The sequence below is a fragment of the Chiroxiphia lanceolata genome, chromosome 1 (assembly GCF_009829145.1).
Source record: "Chiroxiphia lanceolata isolate bChiLan1 chromosome 1, bChiLan1.pri, whole genome shotgun sequence".
NCBI classification, from domain to species: Eukaryota; Metazoa; Chordata; class Aves; order Passeriformes; family Pipridae; genus Chiroxiphia; species Chiroxiphia lanceolata.
The window spans coordinates 137,286,712-137,301,301 of record NC_045637.1 but is presented as its reverse complement, the minus strand read 5'-3'; the positions used below and the strand labels follow the sequence as shown (position 1 = coordinate 137,301,301).

At 43.3% G+C, this 14,590-nt stretch overlaps 1 non-coding gene across 1 annotated transcript; it reads left to right on the top strand.

The window, feature by feature from the left end:
• The first annotated feature begins 6,258 nt into the window (after positions 1-6,258).
• On the top strand, positions 6,259-6,332 carry TRNAN-GUU. The gene has a single exon. It is a non-coding gene; the product is annotated as a tRNA-Asn (tRNA).
• Positions 6,333-14,590: the final 8,258 nt, after the last annotated feature.

Genomic DNA, 14,590 nt, shown 5'->3' with positions numbered 1-14,590 from the left:
AGTTCATGGGTTATTACTGCCCATTTTTTCTCTTTGCTCCTGCACTTCCCTGTTTCGATTACAAATCCCCCTCCAGGCACAAAGCAAGCTGGACACCTACAGTGCAGCTAAAGAGTTATTTGTTCCCTAGGTGGACACTAATGAATGACTGCAGTGCTGCCCTGAGTGAGGGGGTCCCCACTATTAAAGTTTAATAGAAAGATCTGAGAAACTGGGGGCCAAGAGGAGGAGGAGGAGACAGGGAGCTGTGAGTAACTCTAAGTGCCTTCTCTGTTCCTTTGCTGTAGTGGAGATTATACCATCCATTAGGACAGGAGCAACAGGAGAGAGGTCAGTTCCCTCTGTGTTCTCCTTTTGCCTTCAGTCTCACTGAAGGCAAACTGTTGAAACTGCAAAAATATGTTAGTTCCTTTCCACTGTAAAACCTCTTGAAAGCAGCAGGAATATGGCCTGTCTCAAAAATGAACGAATTCAGACTTCCTTTCACTTTTCTGGTTTTTTATCCTTACATTTCCCTCCCACTCGTCTTTGTTCTGCTTTTTTTTCCCCTAGTCTGCCTCTTTTTTCTTGACTCTCCATACTCTAATCCTTCTCTACCTCATACTTTTCAAGACTTAGGATTAGTATAGGTATATTTAATTTGAGGGTCTAAAGGTGGTTATATTTTAATTTTTTTAATTATTCTTTAAATATTCCAGCACTCCCATGAATTTCTGTCTGTGCTAAGTGATCATATAGTATAATAGAACAGTGGAAGTACATCATCCCTTATTTCAGCTGAAGTAAGTATAAACTTCTTCAGTTTTTCTCTCTCCCACTGAATTGTAGGAGAGTAATAACTAGTTTTAGTTTTTCTTTCAGTTTTTGATCTAGGCCCCGTTACTGTGACATCTGTCTGTGTCTGAGACCATTTGAAGAAAAGAGACTGATTATAAGAGAAAGATCCTCTAGTTTCTCTCTGCTGTGGATTACTAAGAATATCTCTTACATAATACTTATAAGGAACAAGATGAATCTCTTGTATGACATTCCTTTTATAATTCCAAGAAGGAGGTTTTTCTTGCAGGTTCAGACCCCAGTATGTTTGGTATCCTGAGGTCCTGCAGGATTCTGCTCACATTGCAAGGGACAGCCAGGGAACAGCAATGGAAGAAGCCTCCTTGCACCAGAGGTGTTTGAGAGAATTAGAATTCTCCTGGAGATAACTCTAAACGTAGGAATTCAAGTTTTTTTTCATGCTGGGATATCAGAACCTCCCTCACTTTTGGCAGTAATTATAGAATTAGAAACCTCTGCTAGTATAATACATGTAGCTGGAGAAATTAAAATATAAAGGCTTCTCCATGGTTCTTTGGAGCCCCAGAGCCATCTGTCATGCAGAGCTTTTGTAGAAGTCAATACAAGAATATTTTGCATCCTAAAAAGAGCACTGATACCTGAATTTGATTTATTATTTACTCTTTGAAACAGTCTGATTAAGAAAAGGCCTCCAGAAACCTGTCAGCACAGGTTTCTTCAGATTACTGCATGGACAAACATGTCAGATTCCTGTTTGGATATGTTTGGACCAGATCCACAAAGCTTACTTGTGCTTTCCTTTCTCACTGTCTTCCCTTCAAACATTAGTGTTCTGGCTGAATTATAGCACTTAGACAGATATAAACCTGACTAGTGTGGTCAAAATAGCTTAGAACTGAGGTAGATGTTTTCTGGTCATACTTCCAAGGAGGTTTGCTTCCTTCAAGGAGATTTGCTTCCTTCAGCATTGCAAGGATACAAAATTTGTGCTCTTCTCGTTTTTCAACAAACAGTGGGTTTAAGTCTAGTCTAAAAATTGCCCTTTTTTTCCCCCTGGAATTTAACCTATTTAAGAAAAGACTTTTATGCCATGCTAGTAATCGGGTTGTACTTGAAGTTAACACAGGCTTTCATATTGCTCTGAATACAGCTGCTTTCCTGAACTGAGGCCTATGTTTAGAACTTAAATTTGAATCCTGGACTTCAGAAAATGCTAAAATAGGTTGCTGCTCCTGAAAACACAGCCTGGAAATTCCTGTGCTTTCCTGTGTGTTATGTAAAGACAACATTAAAGTTCAGTTGCATAAGACTCATTATTATTATTTTCATAATATTCACTATTATTTTAAGAGCTCTTAAGCATTCTTAGTATTGCAGTTCAAAAAATCTGCAAGGACAGGAAATCTCTCAGTTTCTTTAACATGATAATAAGAAGTGCTTGAGATAAATAAGTGCTATGTGAGAAGTATCATTATTACTCTTCTTGGTGTTATATTCTCATTTCTTATACCAATAAAATTTTCTTCTTTTTACTTAAGACTGTGTGGCTCTTATTTGGTTGATTTTCTTTTTTTTTTTTTTTTGGTTTGGTTTGGTTTGGTCTGGTTTGGTTTGTGGTTTTTTTGGTTTGGTTTGGTTTGGTTTTTTGGGGGGGATGTGTGTGTGTGTAAACTATTGAACTGACTGCCATAATGATTACACTCCTTTCAGCAGTCACTCAGAGCAGATAGATTGCAGGGAATGGCAATGCAAAATTCCCCTTACAGTATGTCAGGCAAGATCTGAAGATTCATTCAGAATGTAGCCCTCTCTATTTGGTTTGGGGTTTGGTTTGTGGAGTATTTTTCCCCACATCTGCAAACTATATTTCAAATCACTGATAATATCAATAGCTGTTCTTTAATTTTGTCGCAAGTCACACTGAAACGAATTTTTGTCTCTCCTGAACATGAGATAAATGCAACTATACGTTTCCTGATCCAGAGCCAGGCAGCCTACGCCAATTCCTTTTGGCAAACATGGTTATGGAGGTTGGGAGAATGGTTGACTTTTAGTTTACCCAACAGTCTGCAATTAGCAATACCCCACGATTTTTGGATTTTCTCATCTAGCCATCTTTTGTGTGACTTGCATGACATAAGAAGCCAGAGCTAAGTAAACTAAATAGCTCAGTAAAATACTATTGTTCAGTCTTGTTATTTGCTTTTAAATAAGTTGATCCTATTTGGAGGTGTGTCCTTTCAGTTATAACACTTTTGTGATTTTACTAACAGACCCAAGAATAGAAGTCTTTGGTTAATAAAGTCTTTAAAAAAATATGGTAAAGCCACCTTTGTATCTGAAAAGGAGCAAATCTGTATACAAACAACTGCCCCCCCCAAATGCATTTTATTGGAAGAAGAAAAGAACAGAAGTCTTGCAATTAGTCAAGAAAAAGCTGTCAACACCTGCTTCTTCCAACCTTTTGAATCCTTCTTCAGGAATAATGCTTTCCATGGTTTGATGCTTGCAGCTCCATAAAGTAAAATCTTTTGTCACGGAAATCTTATTCTCTGCCCGTAATAATTCTAACAGCAATGTTGAATTATATTAGCTGTCCATTTATCTTAATGTCCTGGTTCTTGTAAGGACTAGAATCATATTTTTCTAAGAAAAATACAAGAAAACTTTGGACAGTAAGTTGTGCATTTAGAGACCTCTGCTACAAAGTAAGCAATCAGAAGTGTCTTTGGGTAGAAACTGGGGAGCTGATCCAAAATTTTTTTTGACTATGAATTTCTGTAGTTTGGGCTGAGTTGTAACTTGAGACCTGACAAAAAAATGACCAAACCCAACACATGATAATAAAAAAAGTCAGTGCATGTGCTCGTTGGGGGAAAATGGTCCTTTCCTGTGTGAAATTGCAGAAATAGAGTTGTTAATCAGTAATTTTGCAATATAAGTGGAAGGATTCTTTTGTTTCTGCTATATCTGGTTGAATTGATTTTAGGAATAGTTCTGGGTGAATAACTAGATTTATTTTTTTGAACAGCAGAAGATGAATATATGGTATGTTTATAAATCTCATAAACAATACCAGATTCACCTCTGTCCTCTAGTAACTTTCTCTGACGTTCAAGAAACAAAGTCTATATCTGAAGAAGGTCACAGATGTCATAGCAATGAACATTTAAGTTCATGGATCTAAAAGTAACAATAAAATAATGTTGTAAGATATCAAATATTGTAACAGATAAAATAGTTCAAATTACATAGTATAATATTTTAATATATTAATATATAATATATTATTATAAATTTATTTTGTTAAAATATAAAACAAATTATAATCCATAACTAGTGAATCTAATAATGGTATTTAAATTCTATACACTAGACAGTGCAAAAAATTAAGCAACTGTAGATACGATCCACAAGAAACAGTGTATCAAGGAACAGAGCTGTCCAGAAATAAAGAACAAAACAGTGATAGGGAGGATGATTAATCTGAAGTAGCAGCCCTTTTCTCATTTTTTAATGCCTTAAACACTACTTGGTCTCTTCCTTTCTACTGAAGACACAGTCAGAAACCTAAATAGGGACTCTTTTCCATATGCAGAGCAGTGATAAATAATGTTGCCCCCTGGTACAATGGCTCACTGGTTAGTGCTTCAACAGTCAGCCAAAGGCATCCATGTTCAGATCTTTTGCTGATCTGTGGGTTTCAAGCTTGAAGAGGTAACATTTACTGTTGTGCATGTTCTTTTTATTTTCTTTTTTACCTTGTAAGACTTTAAATGAAAGACTCTGAGATTCAGTGAGGAAGGCTACTGAGAAGAAAGGTGCCAAGTGACTCTGCAGCCTCACCTGCAGCACTCCTTTCACTGTGCCAGCACACTGAGTAGGCAGCCTTGGATGTCTAATGCCAGGTCCTGTGTTCCTCTCAGACACCTCAGCATTAGAGTTTGAGCTCAGCATCAGCATAGCAAAGACCCTTTTTAGATCTGGCCTCTAGACACAGAGTTTGAAAATAGTCTACATTCATTAAAACTCATGTGAATATTCATGTGTATAAAGTAAAACATTTTGGGGCCCAAAATCCACACTCAAACTACCGGTGTGTGGGTAAGGCCTTTGGTCAGACTGCAGTCTTGCTAGTTCCACTAAATACCAACTTGCTGGTGTATAAAATCACAGGACCATTTGCTTGTCCTCCTACACAGAGAAAACAGAAGTGGTCCAGCCTGTGAACTGATTCTTCTGACCCTGAGAATAGCAGAGGTCTGGGTAGAAAAATATTCAGCAGTGGGCATGATGCCCCAAAAATCAGCCTTTAAAATAATTATTTTAATTACTGTTAAGGGCTTACATATCTTGTCTTTCTTCTCCATGTTTTAAAATAAGTTGGTTGGTAAGATACCGACAACGCACAATAAAAGAAAACAGAGCAGTATGGCAATAATGCTGGTGTTTAGGTAGGGCTTTTTAAAGTATTGGAAAAATCGGAAAAGCTGAGCTGTAATCACTAAATAGGCAGCCTAGAGTTACTCACTGGACTGAGCAATGATGTCAAACAGTGCTGAAGAGCAAATCGTTGTACAAAATATAAGACTGCCTGGTTTCAGGAGTGAGCTGGGACTTCTTGGTTGTGGATGTGCAGAGACCAGGAGATAACCAGCATCTGCTTGGGGAGCACCTGTCCTTGTGTTGTGGGTGCCATATGCCTGCTCAGCTCCAAGGGCTTTTACCGGGCAGAAGAGCTACCAGGCAGAGCTTCACGGAGACACAGGGACAATATGAAGCAACCGATATTGTAAGACTTCAAAGATATTCAAACAGTATCAGTATGTGAAAGCAAAGGGGAAACATTTGTTCAGGTTTGGATGTGAAACTTTGTACTTGCGGAACTGTAGGTATAGATTTACTGTAAGGTAATGTGGGAAGCAGATTTTGATAAAATAATAATAGCAACATTAGCTTTTCTTCTCGACTGTATTCAGTCATTTAGAACAGTAAATATACTTTACCTACATACATGCAGAGGGCTGCTGCCTGTTTTAGACAATTTAACTGTTCCCTGTAGTTGCTTTAAACCAACTTTAAAATATATTAGTAGGGCGATTTTGCCATGACATTTGGGAATTATTATATAATTTGCCATGATATTTGGGAATGATATTATTATATATTATTATGTGTAATGCATGAATTAGCAGCTGCCAAGAAGAAGTAGTTTCAACTCTGACACGTGAATTTATTCCCTAAAAAAAAGAAAAAAGAGTGCTGCAGTGAACAGCGATTTTGGGAATTAGCCTTTTTATTAACCGCCGTTCCGGCTCTTTTCTCAGCACTCCACCAGGTTTAGGAGCCCGGACTCACCGGGTCCGTGGTGGCCGCCGGTCGCCAGGACAGGGGCGAGGAGGCGGCGAGGGCGCGGCGCCGAAGCTCATGGGCAGCAAGGCAGAGGCGGTTTCTGTAGGAGTCTCTGTGGCGCAATCGGTTAGCGCGTTCGGCTGTTAACCGAAAGGTTGGTGGTTCGAGCCCACCCAGGGACGGGTTCCACTTTTGGCTCGGCGCCGCCGCCGGCCGTCGTTTTGTGCGTGTTCGCCGGGGGAGGATGTGAGATTAGCGCCGGCGGCCCTGCAGGCGCCGCGTGTTGCCGGGCAGGGGGGCCCCCGCCGGGGAGCGCGGCGGCGGCGGCGGGGCCGCGCCCGCCCGCCCTCGGCCCTGGCACAGAGCGACTTCCCTGCTCACGGCGCCCCAGCTCCTGCGGGGCCAGACGGCCGTGTCCCTCCGTACCCTGGCGAAGGGTGCGGGACAGACGAGACCTACTGCTCCCTGTCCGCGGCGAAGCGGGTGCTGTGAGCGGCCCCAAGCGCCGCCGGCTCGGTCCCGAGGCTGGCGGGGAGCCGAGTGCCCAAAAGTTTGTGCATCCCGTGCCCTCGCGGCGGGAGGTGCGAAGGAAAATCCCGTCTTGGAGCTGCACGGTGACAATTAGCCATGGTGCCGGGCGATGGGGGTTTGCTCCGCGAGGCGTTCACGGTGCTCCAGCACTCGGGCGATCGCCAGCGGACAGCGTGGGTGGGAGCTGAGGCTCGGGGGCAAACGCTGTTTGCGAGGAGGATTATTGCGATTGCTGCCGGGTACGACTATCGCCGGCGCTCCGCGGTGTGAACGAGCAGAACGGCGGCCCCGTCTCTCCCCGGCGGACGAAGCCCGCACAGCCGGGGTGAAGCGGGGGCGGGGGGCCCGGGATCCCGGCGGCAGAGTCGCTTGCGGGGCCGCCGCCGTGTCCCCGAGGCCCGGCGGGCAGAACCGGGACACCGCCGTGCCCTGCGGGTCCCTCTCCGCCCGAGGCGGGACGTGCTCCAGGCCCGTTCCCTGCTGGCAGGAGGCGCGGCCGCTCCGGGCTCGCCCTGCCCGCACGAAGCCGCTTTGCATAAATGAATGTTAAAAGCAATTACGCTGGGAGCTTCGCCTAAACGTGTCAATTAGAAGTTGGCACCTTCGCCGTATCCGAGCCCGAGAGCCGATTCCAACGAGCGCTCCGGTCGCGTGAAATCCGGCTGCCTTCCAGCCCGACCTCTGCCAGCTCTGCGAGGATCTATTTACAGTTTATAGAAAACAGGATCCGTATTAAAAATGCCCCTTCCCCAGCGAAGCTGTATTTCACAGATCTTTCTGTTCAACCGCCTGGTTTGAATAAGGGATACAGCCCTCTTAAAGGTCAGGCTGTGCCATTGATTTACCATCGATGACAAGATACGGCCCTCGCTAGCCAAGATACCGGAGAAAAGACATGTATTTAGAAACACCGAAGAATCTTTTGAAAGTAGTAAACCCTAAATCGTTGGTGTGATGGCACTTTTTTTTTCCTGTCATCCGCATCTTTTTCATTTCGGTAAATCATTTTGAAAAACTGGTAAGCTGTGTGCTAAGCATCAGGGGAGGTGTAGCTCACCTCCCACCTAACATCGTTAGCCACACTTAACCCGTAAATATTTCCCACTGATCGGGAGAATTTTATTTTAACTAAGGTGACAGGTAAATCCCCTTCTCGATAGTTCCACGTTGTTTGCAGCGCAGGATGAATTCAGCCCTGTAGCCCTGCATCTGCTACAGCCAGCAAAGCCTCGCAGAAGATGAAATCTGAAAGTCTGCAGTCGTCTGTGCTTGGACCGCCGCACTACCAGACAGGCATCAAGAGCTTACAGGAACTGACAACAACAAAAAATTGATCATGCCAGTGTGAAGCAGCAATGGCTGGAAAAAAAGTAACAATTTAGGAACTAAAATTTACCCAACTGATAGTTCATGAGGGAGGACAGGCGGTTCCGCTCCCACAAAGCAACTCTTGCTTTCCTTAGCAAGTCACAGATGCGTTTTACAGTGGTGGTTATTGCTGACTAGGAGGTTTGTTAAGGCTCCTTCCAGTTGCTGCGCGTCGGTGTTAAAAGTGCACCATCAAACCTGTTAAAATAGGTGCGGAGTGTGAGCATCCGCACGGCGTTCCTGCGACACGTGTACAGGAGGAGGCTCTTCCTAAGGCACATCATGGGCTCGGTAATACAAAGAGACGTTTAGGCAGCACTTGATAAACTCATTTTGTAGAAGTGGAAGGCTCGTGCATGGGAAGTGCCTCATCCCATCTGCTCACTAACTAATTACAATTAAGGTTGTGGAGAACGGGAAACCTGTTACATTTTTCGGACTAGATAGGGAATCGAAGCTTTCTTTGTATGAAGTAAAATTTTTTTAGAGGTCAGTGAAGCTTTCAGTTCTCAGCCATGAAAAGAGCTTCTCGTAGCTGTGTGATGCACCCAGACAAACCAGCCGGTTCTTGCCTTAATCCATTTATCTATATGCAGTCTAGGATGCTGTTTTAAGTGTAATGGGGGACTACATCATCTGATGCTTTTAGGAAAAAGACTTGACATATTCAAAGTGACATCTTAACAAACACCGAGATACGTTTCAGAGTAAATATTTCCAACCGATATTCCAAGCAATTTCTAAGGTATCTGGGGAAGACTAGCTGTCGATATGTCCGAGAGAACCCAGAACCAGCGGACTGCCGGTTGTCTGAGCCTGGCATCCCCAATGCCTGGATAAACCCCAGTAGCCCGCAACGCGCTGCGGCTCTTTGTTCGCGCAGCGATGGGACGGGGACGCGGGGCTGGGGGCGGCCGGCGGACACAGAGCTGGGGACAGAGGGGACAGCTCTGCCGCGGTCCCACGCCGCGGGCAGAGCCCGGGGGCTCCGCACGCCGTGGAGGGGGAGCCACCGCCGGCCTCCTGTGGCCCGGCCCTGCGGGACGGGGGGCTTGGGGGAGCCTGGCGCTCCCCGCGGGTGCAGGACCCCTCCCGCCGCGTCTAGCGGAGCCCTGGGGGATGGGGAGGGCACGGCTGCCCGCAGTGCTGGCGCCCCCCGGCCCGAGCCGACCTCCGCCGCTGCTCGGGACACTCAAACACACGGGGACACGCGGGCACAAAAGAACTCTCCCCCCGCTACGGGAAGCCCCAGGGGAGAGGTGGGCTGTGCGTGGGAGCCGGGCGGATCCGCGCCGCCCCCTCCCCTGGCTGGGGCTTCCCTCTGCCTCCTGCCAGCAGGCAGGGCCGCGCCGAGCCGGGACCCCCCTGCGGCCGCCGGCGGCAGCGGAACCGCGGCCCCGCCGCCCCCCCGGCCCCGCGGCCGCCCCGCCCCGCAGCTGCTCCGTGTCCGCCCGGGAGGGACGCGCGGAAGGCCAGGTGCGGGGCGCGGGCTCCACCGCCCCCGCGGAGCAGCCGCGGTCCGGGCGCTGCCCCGGCCGAGCCTCTCCCGGGCCGGGCGCGGCTCCGCCGGGGGTGTCCCGGCCGGCGGCGAGCGGCCGTGCGGGAGCGGCGTCCGCAGGGCTGCGCGGTGTCCGGGCTGGGGGCGAGGCGGCTGTGAAGCAAACCCCCTTTGAACTTTGGCCAATATTTAATGACTCGGGAGGCTGATAAGATGGGGAATAAAATATTCATGGTCTCAATAAAGACGGGGAGCCGGAGTACTGGAAAGATGAAAAACTGTAGAGCTCCGCAGAAAGGGTGCAGAAAACAGCCATCTTGAATATTTTAATCTCTGGCAAGTGTTTCTTTGGAACAAAATGGATGTTGGAGGGAAACAGCATAGTTAACATTACTGTAGCCTTCCATTTCTAACACCATCCCTCTCGCAGAATTCAGCTGGTACGAAGTGAGATTGGAAGGGACGCCACAGCCTTTCATCTACCTACAATGGCAATAAATAATCATAATCTGAATACTGTGGTCTGGAAATTTAGTACCTCTCTAAGTAATGGTGCTTTTTTTACCCACGATTTATATCGATTTGTTTGCATCGACATAAGTCACATGTAATGCTCCAAAAACACTCTTAGAGCTCATGCAACATAAAGAAACAATTGGTCTGTGTTCACCCAGAACACATTGGTAAAGATTTTTTATTTTTAATGATACTGTACGTTGTTACCGTCACCAAAGTCAAAGGAGGTATTCCTACCGATTAGCCTGGAAATTGAATCAGGCCCTGGATTCAGAGTTTGTTGTGTATTCATGATATGAACCAATTATTCTAAGGATTCATTGTTTGGCCATAAAAATCACTCTAGGCTGAAATTAGGCTTAGAAAGTCCCCGGGATTTTTTCCATTTCTACTAAAATGGGTTAACAGCTGTCTTTATTTTTTCTTTCCTTCCCCCCCTCATTCAAACTGATGGTGAAAACAAATACAACATGCTGATTTCAGATGCTTTTTGTTTTCATATAAGTGTAAAATAACTTCCCCCCTGCTTTTTCTTTTTCCCCCCTATGAATTCTAAGTCTGTTTATGCTGGTTAGGCCTTCACAAATTTTTTTTCTTTTTCTTTCTCCTTTTTTTTCCTTTTTTTTTTTTTTTTTTTTTTTTTTTTTTTTACAAAGGAACACCGACTAAAGTGGGGGATGTGGTGAGGGCAGAGACAATAAGTCAGTGGTTCAGCTACACAGGCTCAGAAAGGCTCCTTCCCCGGGATTATTTTTTTATATTTTTCCTCGTTGCTGTTTGCTTACTTTGGACCTATTCCTTCACAGATAAGCTCAGCAGAAACAACGCACTTTAAAAACAAAGACAGCTGAAAAAAATATAATTCAGGGGTGGCTGGAGAGCATTGTCTGAAGATTAAAGAATAGGATTTCAAGGCAGAACTGCTTAATTTTATTCACTTACTGATTTCTTTAATGTCAATTTGGGCAGCAGTCCTAATCCTAATTTTTAAGGATAAGGTTTGTATTGAGAATGGTATTGTTCTTACTAAAGTTTATAATTTTTCAAGGAAATTTTGAGTTGCTGCATGTGCAGTTCCTGATTTCAGCACCTTGCTACAGCTTTACTTTCTGTATCTGAACATTTTTGCTTTAATTTCTCAGTGCCACTCTCCCCCGTGGATTGATACATGAAAATATATTTAGCATCTGCTCTATAGGCATCCTGATGTTTGTACAGCATTTCATGAGACTATTTGGATCAAAAGGCACTATGAAATCAAGCAGCTTCCTGGTTATTTTTTTTACAATAGGAGCACACAGGAATCTCCAAAGAATTTGTAAAAAGCAGAGTGAGCAAAATTACTAAAATGCAAATTACAAGCTCCATCAAAGGCTAAAACTACTGACTCATATTTGTGAGAAAAAAATGCATAGACTAGAAACAATAACTTCGAAAAGCAGGCACTAGCTTCTTAAAGGCCAGGTCCTGTTCTAAAAATGAAAGCACCACTCAGCTCAAATTGTTAGTGTTATCTAGGAAACAGGAAAATTTCAGCTAGATTGAATACCGCTGGGGACTGCTATAGGGCCCAAAGAGGAAAGCTGTGTCACATTTGCTGAAAGGAACTGCATTTAAATGTCATGAAAATCCGATTTATGTGGGAAAGGTATGTAGGGTTCCAGGGAGGAAACAGGGTGCAAAGAAGTACCAAGGAGATATAACACTATATTTTGTCCCTCAGATGTGAAGGACAAAGAGATTTTGTAGAAATAAATAAAATAAATACTTTAATTTATAAGTTATAAATTAATTACAAATTATTTTTAATGATTACACAAAATATTTATTTTACCCAAAACAAATGTTTTAACAGGAAGAGAAATAACAGTTTAGTACTTTTGCTGTAAAGAATAAAACTTTGATTCATAGAGTTCATTTGCCCTAATGCACTTAAAGCATCATTACATGAGATGGGTTCAGACTGCTTTTTCTGTTAAGTATTATATTCCTTTGTCATCATCATAGCTTTGGTGGTAAAACCTGAGAGTTAAATTGCACCTTCATAGTTAAACAGATGGGGAAAATTGTGGGAATATTTGTATCTACACCTTTCAGAAAGGCAAGGAGTACTTGGGCATTTCCAAATAACTGAGGCCAAGAGACTGGTGATTTTACAATTTATTCTGAATGGACTGGAAATTCTGGTTATTTTATTTTCTTGTTGGGTCATTGGCACATCAGGCTCTGCAAATAACTATTAAGTGCTTGCTAGAGTAGTGCATATATTGGTAAGGAATAGTTGGTTTAACAAGCAGGATGCTGGTTTTAAGTATACCTTCTTAAAAGTCAATGCAGCTAAATCCCTTTTACTGTTTAGAAAATGATTGTAAAGCTATGCAGTAAAATGGCACAATTAGAGTGATCATTTTTGGTCTCCTTTTCACTTTACAGGTTTCCCTGCAAACATTTCTGGTTTTCTCAGACAGATGTGTTCTTCAGATCACTTCTCTAAATATTTCTTCTCCTGTGGTTCGATTGAGAATAGGCAGTGACAAGTGGCTGATATTCAAAATTCACATCTTCGGTTTTATGTAAGGAAATACTTTTTCTGACTTTTTTTTTTCTTGGGTGACATAAATATTCTGAAACTCAAAAATTAGCTTTGTAGGTACTCACCATAATTTGCTTAGCCTCAGCAGAGTAGAATTGATTCAGAAAAGATCTGTGCTGTGACAAAATACACTGTGCTTGGTACTGCTGGGCCTCACAGGGTTGCCAGCCCTGAGGTACTTCCAGTATAAATGAGAGATAAAACTCGTAATTAATGATGTGCAAAGTTCTGAGTTTAGACAAATATTTGCAAAAATGTTTTATTCATTTGCCTTTAGTATTTAGTAAACGAATTCCAGGTTTGACCGGATCTAACTTAAAATTAGGAAATAGAAAAAAATAAAGGACTTCTTCTCTTTCATTTTCCTTTGGGCAGCGCAGGTCTGGTCAAACAGAAGATGGAGCTTCCCCAGAGCCGGCAGCCGTGGCTGAGCTTGACTTCTCTCCTATGAATAGTTCACTCACAGCTTGTAGCTTGTTCCGTTATATCATGTTGTTCAGAGCTTAAAAATCAAGGATATTCTGTATGCCTAACCTAACTAGTCCCTTCTTTTCAATCCTAAAATCCAGCACTTGCTTTTACTGCTGTCACACGCTTCTAAAATCACAGATATGCTGGCTGGAAAGGTAATAATTAGGAGTTTATTGTGGAAAGAAGATAAGATTATCTGCAGTAAAGATTTATTATTAGAAAATGAATAGCCTCATTTTCAAGATTTAAGAGACTTGTAAAAATTACCTGCTGGATGTTTTTTTTAGTTTCCAGTTCACGTAAGTGCTGAAAGAACTGTTTGGGGCCTATTACCCAGCTTTTGGAAAGTATTCTTGTAGTGGAAAAAATTGTTAGGGATTTGGAAATGAGGACTCATCTGGCTAGTAGATGTTCATAAAAATCTTAATGACTTCAGCAGCCTGAGGCTGTTCGGGCTGGGCTGGGCTTGGATAGAAACTACTGGACTGGCTGACTGGAGGATTCCCTCTCTACACATGTAGTGGTGATAAAGGAAGGACTGGAAAAAAGGCTTTGAAATCTTCGAGTGTATCTGTGGCTTGGCTGACACTGTCTCTTTTTAAAATGATTCTGTATTAAAAATTGCATTAAAAAAGATAGGAGCTCTAATGCATAAGACAGTTTGGAAACTTGTACATAAAACTCTTCGGGTTTTTCTACAAAGGCACTTCACAGTTTTATACATGTCATTTTTCTTAGTTTACAGCTTTATATAACGAGTATGTTCCTCTGAACTGAAAGTGTTTTCAATTTAGTTTGTGTTGCTTTGGAGGGCTTTTCAAGCTAAAATCACAATGTATTTGACTTAAAATGGTGACACTGTTATATATGGAAAAGCTGCTTTACAGCATTTCTAAAGGCTTTTACATACTTCAGTAATTTTACTGTTACTCAGACATCTGTGTGCTTTTAACTCAAAGGCAATGCTGTTGCTCTCAGGGGTAACTTGACTTTGGTGGTAATATGCAAGGGAGAAATCTAATTTATGGTCAGTTTGGCAGTTGGTTTGAAAAGTGGAATGATAGAAAACCAATAGTGGTTCATTAAAGAAAAACAACCCACCTTCATGTTCAGTTCTAGTCTGGTCAATGTATACTGAGCACATGGTACTGCAGCTGGGCCACTGGGTGCTACTGACGGCAATTGGGGATTATCTCTGAAATCCGTGCTGATTTTCACTGAGCATATTTAAATCTGTTTCGCCTTAAGAGAATGTAGGGTATGTTGTCTTGGTCTCACAGGGCTGAGTGGGATGGCCCTGAAGGTTAGGAGTACTGTGATGCTGCCGCTAAGAAAAAAAGGTGTATTTTAGAAAAACTCAGCAGATCATCATTCTCCCCAGGAAAAATTCTCCTGTCACTCAGCCATGAGTCTTCAGTATGGTGCAGCAGTCTGCTGCTCTGACAGCCTCTGGGGCATTCTTC